A 7,618-nucleotide genomic window follows, 5' to 3' on the forward strand; every position below is an offset into this window, starting at 1 on the left:
CCTGAATTACCTGTGTACAGTTATTGGACATAGGCATTCCCTACCCTCTACCAGGCTACGAACACTGACTGTTAGAACAAGGCCCATTTGCACGAAGTGACGATTGTCGCTAGTCTGTGAAAGTTGCGATAGTCTTAGAGCTAAAATGGCTTTGTGGGACGGGCCCAAGACGATTTAGTCATTGCCATGCACATCAGTGGAGTGAGTGAGGCCTAACGCCGTTTCGAACAGCATTCCGGCTCCATCTAAGTGATAGACTAGCAAATCAATCCCACTTTGGTCATGTAGGGTGGAATTTGTTTCAGAACTGTTTTAAGCGAGTTTGCATCATTTACGGGTGACTATTGCATGTGTTTGGGGCATAGTAATTATTCCGCTAGTTAACAAAATATTGACTGTATATCTGAAAAATTATAACTTGCTCGGCTCCTTTCACACAAAAATGCGTGGTTTGATGTAGGGACCGCCAAGCTGTCTACCAACGGCTCTGCAAATACACTGTCAATAAGACGCCACCTCTCTACCTCAGAGAGTCGGCGCCGTGTCATACCTCACACAGAAATAAAGAAGAAGAAAAAATAAATATATTCTATTATTGTGTCACACACTACACTTGACACTTTACTTACAAACTAGTATATAAAAGCAAGCGTCCATCCATATACATTATGATACAACATATAGCACTATTTAACAGTGATGTATTGAAGTTGCCATAAAATGCTCAGTTTTACAATGAGCTCTCTCCGCACAAAACGTTCAAAACAGCTTGCGTTTGAGGTGAGGTGATGTGAAATTGGGTTTAACGTCGCGTCCAAGATTGTTGCACTTATATAGCGGCGTGCATGTACGTGTGGCTGCTTGTACTAGTCCGGACTGATGCCGATTTATAGTGCTAGCCCATTGAGATACCATGCCGCAGTTTAACATGAAAACCACACTCAGACACAGTATACTGACTCCGAGCCGACTAGTCCTTGTTTTAACCCCTTAATGCCGAGCGCCAGACAGGGTAACAACAAGTACCAACTTTAAATGTCTTTTGGTATGACGCGGCCGGGGATCGAACCCCGGACCTTCCGCTCTCCGGGCGGACGCTCTACCACTAGACCACGGAGGCGGTTGCTTGCGTTTGAGAGGTAACACATATTGAAGGGAGCATCGCGTGAGGTTTCTTCTTTTGAACTGTACTCTTATAGTTTTAGCAACAAGTGGCTGTAGAATATCCCGTTGTATAATAAATCTCCTACTTTCGGAGCACTGCTAAAAGTTATAAACTGAGAATTCATTGAGGAGGTAGCAGTAAAATGTTCATATCTGAGACCTGAGTCAACACTCAATCAAGAAGTGTTTTTCATCTTCCCTACCCGGTGACGAATACACACACACGCGCACGCGAAAACTGTAAAACTTTGCTTGTCTGGCCACATACTGTGACATATAAATATCATAAATAAATATACTGATAGAAACGAATAAGGGAACAATGAAAAATATAGGGAAATAAGTTTTACTGTCAGAACGTTTGGAAAAGCGCGCATACAAATTCAGCACATGTCAGAATCAAACGCTGAGATGTGTTTCTGTGCATTGTTTCCAACGCGTATTCGGTAGACAAGGCTGGGCCCATGATAATATATTACTTTAATGTATCTAAAGCTAAGTTTTTTCTTATTCTTTTCCATCAGTATATATGACGTAGCGCGCCTTTTGGGTGACGTAGCTTGTCTTTTGGGTGTACTACTTAATTGGGGGAATTAACGGTAGCAGCGGTTACAACTGGCTATCACCTTGAAGGACAGAGAAGGCTGCTGAGTTGATGGCGTTTATTGGTGGAAGCAGAGTGAAGTTTGCTACCACCGACCGCCGTATATATACAACTCAGGCCTTCATTACATTACATAACTAAAGATCACAACATCCAAGGTGTCAGCGGTTAATCAGCTGTAGGTTGTTGTATTGCCTAACTGACCCTTACATCACTGTCGGACTGACCATGTATGCCGTATCAGAGTATAACGGACAGCCTGAGCTGGAGGCGCGCGTGGATATGTTGACAGTTTTTACGTAGTTAGTGGTAAAACCGAATGTTTGCGAGGATTAATAAGATTTCTGAATTCTGTTACAACAGTAACCGTACATGTATTTGTTACATTAAGTCATTTCATTCAAATTTGTTTGGTATGATTATGTCTTATAATTATTTTAGGATGGAAGGTACAGTTACCAAATAAAATATGCTGAAATATCAATTCATTATGACCATATTTCATAATCTATTTTTTAAAGTAACCCTCCTTACATTAAAGATAACTATTTAAAGAATATAGTACTGAAAGACATTGCAACAAACCGAATAATCAGGGGGGAGACTTTATACTGAGGGGGGCGCGAAACATATCCGCCCGGGGGAGATTTTATTTCAGAACAGATTCTCCGGGGGAGAATCTGTACCGGTATAAACTCTCCGGGGGGAGAATTTGTACGGGGGAGAGTTTATACCGGGACACCGGCCCTGTGACGTGAAGTTAACTCACTAATCACTGGTTCTCAGAGAGAGTGACCCTTTGTGTCAGCCTGGCTGGGCAGACTTGCATAATGGGCCACTGTCTCACAGCTGGAGTGACCGTGAGTTTAGCCCCGTATGTGACACATAAAATATCTTATTGGAATTTACTTGAAGAATAGTCGGATTAGTTTACCGATATAGGTACATTGATATATATTTTCTAATAGGAATTTGGTGTTAGAAGAAAGCTATGACATATACATACTAATATAAGTAACATAGAAGCAAGACAGGTTTTTTACAATTTACAACAATTAAAAGTCATTTCACGTCAATTCTTTATTCATATGAAGGCCACGGGTCTATATACAGGGTAATTGCATATATACATATTACACTGGTACATGAATTCATACACTTACTTCATATTATTCTAGTATTTTCAAGGGGCGGTCGGGTAGCCTAGTGGTTAAAGCGTTCGCTCGTCACGCCGAAGAGCCGGGTTCGATTCCCGACATGTGTACAATATGTGAAGCCCATTTCTGGAGTCCCCCGCCGTGATATTGCTGGAATATTCTTAAAAGCGGCATAAAAACCATACTCACTCACTCTAGTATTTTCAAACCTTTGTCTCATTTCATAATTTTGACATAGATATTTACATAAGTTTCTAAGAAACATACCATCGTTTGTCAAAGTTATAAAATACAATAAAAAGGAGCCAAGAGACTTTCTTCATGTTCAGATACTGGAGTATCATCATTTGGCACCCGGTTTTTCACAATCATTTTCCATAAAACAAACAATAATGCGACGAAAGTGGGTTATTATCCAATAATAATCCTTGACCTAACTAGAAGAACCAGTTTTGTAATATATCATGTCCGAATAAAACTATTTTCTTCACCGTCATCATGTAATTGTGTGTCGGTTCATCTGACCCTGTAGTGGTGTGTGTGTGTGTGTGTGTGTGTGTGTGTGTGAAGAAATAATGTTTGTTGTTTAACGCCGCACTCAGCAATATTTCGGCTATATGACGGCGGTCTGTAAATAATCAAGTCTGGACCAGACAATCCAGTGATTGACATCATGAGCATCAGTCCACGCAATTGGGATCAATGACATGCATCACGTTAATGAACTCAACACTCTAATGAGTGAATAACATCGGCTGGGTTAAATAGTACGAAAACCCTAGCTAAAAACTTTAGCTCAATACAACCAGACCATATAATAGACGAGAAAGTCTGAATATCAAACTAGTCAGTCTGATAGACTAAAGCCACTTTGACTGAGCAAGAGAGACACAAATATTCCCCAAAAGCTAGAAAATCACGGGAAGGTTGGTTATCCACGGATTACTAAATAAAACGGAGTACAAAAACCCTTGCTAATAGGTTTAGCTCAATACAATCAGAACAAGAGTTTGCCACAAACGTGGCTATATCCCCCGCCCCTGTTGCAGAATTTATGACATAATTAAATCTAAAGAAACCCTAACCTTTTTTAACCGAGGTGGAACTTGTCATGGAAATTGTAAAAAACAGAAGAGTTTGGAACCTAAGTCAATCTTGTTGCCATGGAAACGTAAAAAAATAAAACATTCTAATATTTCTAAATAACAAAAAGCACCAGTTCAGCCTGTACCTGACATGAGTTATGCTCCGGAAACGAACCCTACCCTCACAGACCTAAGTCCATCTTGTTGCCATGGAAACGTAAAAAATAAAAAATTCTAATATTTCTAAATAACAAAAGGCACCAGTTCAGCCTGTCCCTGACATGAGTTATGCTCCGGGAACGAACCCTACCCTCACAGACCTAAGTCCATCTTGTTGCCATGGAAACGTAAAAAATAAAAAATTCTAATATTTCTAAATAACAAAAGGCACCAGTTCAGCCTGTACCTGACATGAGTTATGCTCCGGAAACGAACCCTACCCTCACAGATTTAAGTCCATCTTGTTGCCATGGAAACGTAAAAAATAAAAAATTCTAATATTTCTAAATAACAAAAGGCACCAGTTCAGCCTGTACCTGACATGAGTTATGCTCCGGAAACGAACCCTACCCTCACAGATTTAAGTCCATCTTGTTGCCATGGAAACGTAAAAAATAAAAAATTCTAATATTTCTAAATAACAAAAGGCACCAGTTCAGCCTGTACCTGACATGAGTTATGCTCCGGAAACGAACCCTACCCTCACAGACCTAAGTCCATCTTGTTGCCATGGAAACGTAAAAAATAAAAATTTCGAAAATTTCTAAATAGCAAAAGGCACCAGTTCAGCATGTACTTGATAGACGGTTTCTGAGTTATGCTCCGGAAACAAAACGTGACGTACGGACGGGCGGAGCCCGTTTCTATATCCCCCGCCAACTTTGTTGTGCGGGGGATAATAAGTCAGTACTAGATCAAAAGTGACCGGAAATCCTTTACTTACGAAACCTGAGTTTCGAGCGACCACCCAGATGCGAACTGACCCGTAAAACGGCTTAACGAATCCTTGGGGTAAAGACACAAGATCCTGACATGGGAGTATGTATATACTTGCGTGCGACCTCGGACAGGACAATCTCTCCTAGGCAGCCAGGGAATACAATAGTCTGGGGCGCTTAGCCAAACTGTGTTCTTTAACATGGGAAAACACGAACAGCAAACTAACTACTAGATCCATGTAGTATCACAATAAAGCGTTGAACAGAAGCTATCCAACGGTATCATTAAAGATTTACAAAAAGCTATGTGCAATTATTGAGGAGGCAAAAACGATCATAGAAACATTCAAAATATCTGAACGTACATGGACATTTCGCGCTACAGCATTAAATTAGTCTCAATTAGTCACAAAATCATGGCTAAGGCAGCAAATACATAAGAGATATAATACATCAAATAAATTCGTGGTAAGTGTGAGTGAGTGAGTTGTGTTTACAGCCTCTTTTAACAGTATTCCAGTTATATCGCGGCGTGTCAGCTTAATGTGGGAGGAAAGCCCGAAGTGATGCTGGTCTCAGACGTTTACCACTTTGGTGAAACCCACGAGCACGTGTATGGCGCTGACAAAGCTAGAAACATAATTTGGGCGAACCGGGATTCGAACCCACAATCATAGGTTTACCGAACATCAGATAATGTATTTGTTCTTTAAACATTAAAATATTCTTCAAAAAAGTAAAAAGGAAAGACTAAACACTTGCTTTGTAGACTTTCAAAAAGCCTTTGATTCAGTTGACAGATCACTACCCCTAACAAAGATATTATCAAATATAATCTGAGGAAATGTATCAAAAATACTATCAGCACTATATAATAATATCTCTTATGAAGTGAAAACTGACAAAAGCAATCCTTTCACAATCCTTTAACTACAACATCTGGGTAAGACAAGGATGCATTTTGCCTCCAACATTATGTAATATGTTCATCAATGATCTTCCACATTATATCAAACCTGAAAGTAATAAGATAACACTTAATGGTTTAAACATTTGTCATTTGTTGTTTGCCAATGACTAAGTACTATTTGCCGATTCCCCCCCCAAAAGTGTTACTTGAAACAAGTATTTTGTGCAACAAATAACCTAAAGATAAATGGTGACAAAACAAATGTTGTAGTGTATGGTAAATCAAGTAAAATAGAAGAAAAGAATACTTGGACTGTGTTTGATACAAAAATACTAGTTATGTATAGATTTACTTTCTTAGGCATTACACTTGAGGCAAATGGTAAACTTAAAAATAGTGCTAAACCTCTCCTGAAAAAGACCCTAAGGCCTGTCACAAGCTTCAGTCTCCATTTTAACAAAGACATGCATGTAGGTCTTACATGCAAATTATTCAAAACATTAATCGAGCCAGTAATCTTATATAATAGCGAAATCTGGGGTATAGAATCAATCCCCCTGAACAACTCTGATTCATTCATCCTCGAGAAACTGCAGCTCAAATTTGTACATCCATGAGTGACCAATTTGCAAAGCATGCATACCGCCAACTGGGCGTCGGCAGATATTTTGCAAATCTTTTCAGGTTCTTAATTGAGGTGCTCAAGTGATGTAATGCACTTCGCAAGGTAAGGCCCATACACCCATGCACCCAGTCGCAGTGTTTGTTTGTTGTTTAAGCTGCACTCAGCAATATTCCAGCTGTATGACGGCGGTCTGTAAAAATAATCGAGTCTTTACCAGACAATCCAGTGATTGACATCATGAGCATCGATCCACGCAATTGGGATCGATGACATGTATCAACCAAGTCAGCGAGCCTGACCACCCGATCCCGTAAGTCGCCTTTTACGACAAGTATGGGTTGCTGAAGACCTATTCTACCCCGGAATCTTCACGGGTCCGCAGTCGCAGTGAATAGGTAACACTGATTGCATGGTTTGCGTCCCTGTTGCGTCGGTATGTAGCTGACATCCGACATCTCCAATTCAATAAACATCTCCTGCCTTTAGATTGCTGATCGTTTACATAAAAACCACCATCAGGGCGTGGGAAGAAATCTCGAATGTGATGCACATAACTTCAGCAAATTATATATTTAAATTAAAATATAGGTGCAAGCAGCAATGGCGAGTTCTAAGTGTTTGTTTGTTTGTTTGTTTGTTTGTTTGTTTAACGCCGCACACAACAATATTCCAGCTACATACAGGCGCCGTGCCTCTTTGTAACATGCCCATTGACCGTCCAGTCATAACAAGTTGTAAGCATTGCAACTTTCATCTTCGTATTGTGGGTAGAATTCCTTCAACAACACTCAACATGAGACACCCAGTGTGGACATGGCTGGTTTGATGCAACAGTCGTCCACTAGGAACATGTATATACAATAAAACATACACCTACGATGGCTGAAAATTCAGAATCTGGTCGCATCATTGCCAGAAACAAACACAAGAGTACATTACACCAACATTAAATACAAGCAACAAAACCCTTTCCATAATAAAACAATCTCCATTGTACAATTGCGTTAATCCCCCTCAGAGTAAGGTTTGTTTGGTTTGGTTTGTTTGTTGTTTAACGCCACACTCAGCAATATTCCAGCTATATGACGGCGGTGTGTAAATAATCGAGTCTGGTCCAGACAATCCAGTGATTGAC

This window comes from Haliotis rufescens, unplaced genomic scaffold (assembly GCF_023055435.1).
Source record: "Haliotis rufescens isolate VD_foot unplaced genomic scaffold, xgHalRufe1.0.p SCAF_4, whole genome shotgun sequence".
In the NCBI taxonomy this organism is placed as follows: domain Eukaryota; kingdom Metazoa; phylum Mollusca; class Gastropoda; order Lepetellida; family Haliotidae; genus Haliotis; species Haliotis rufescens.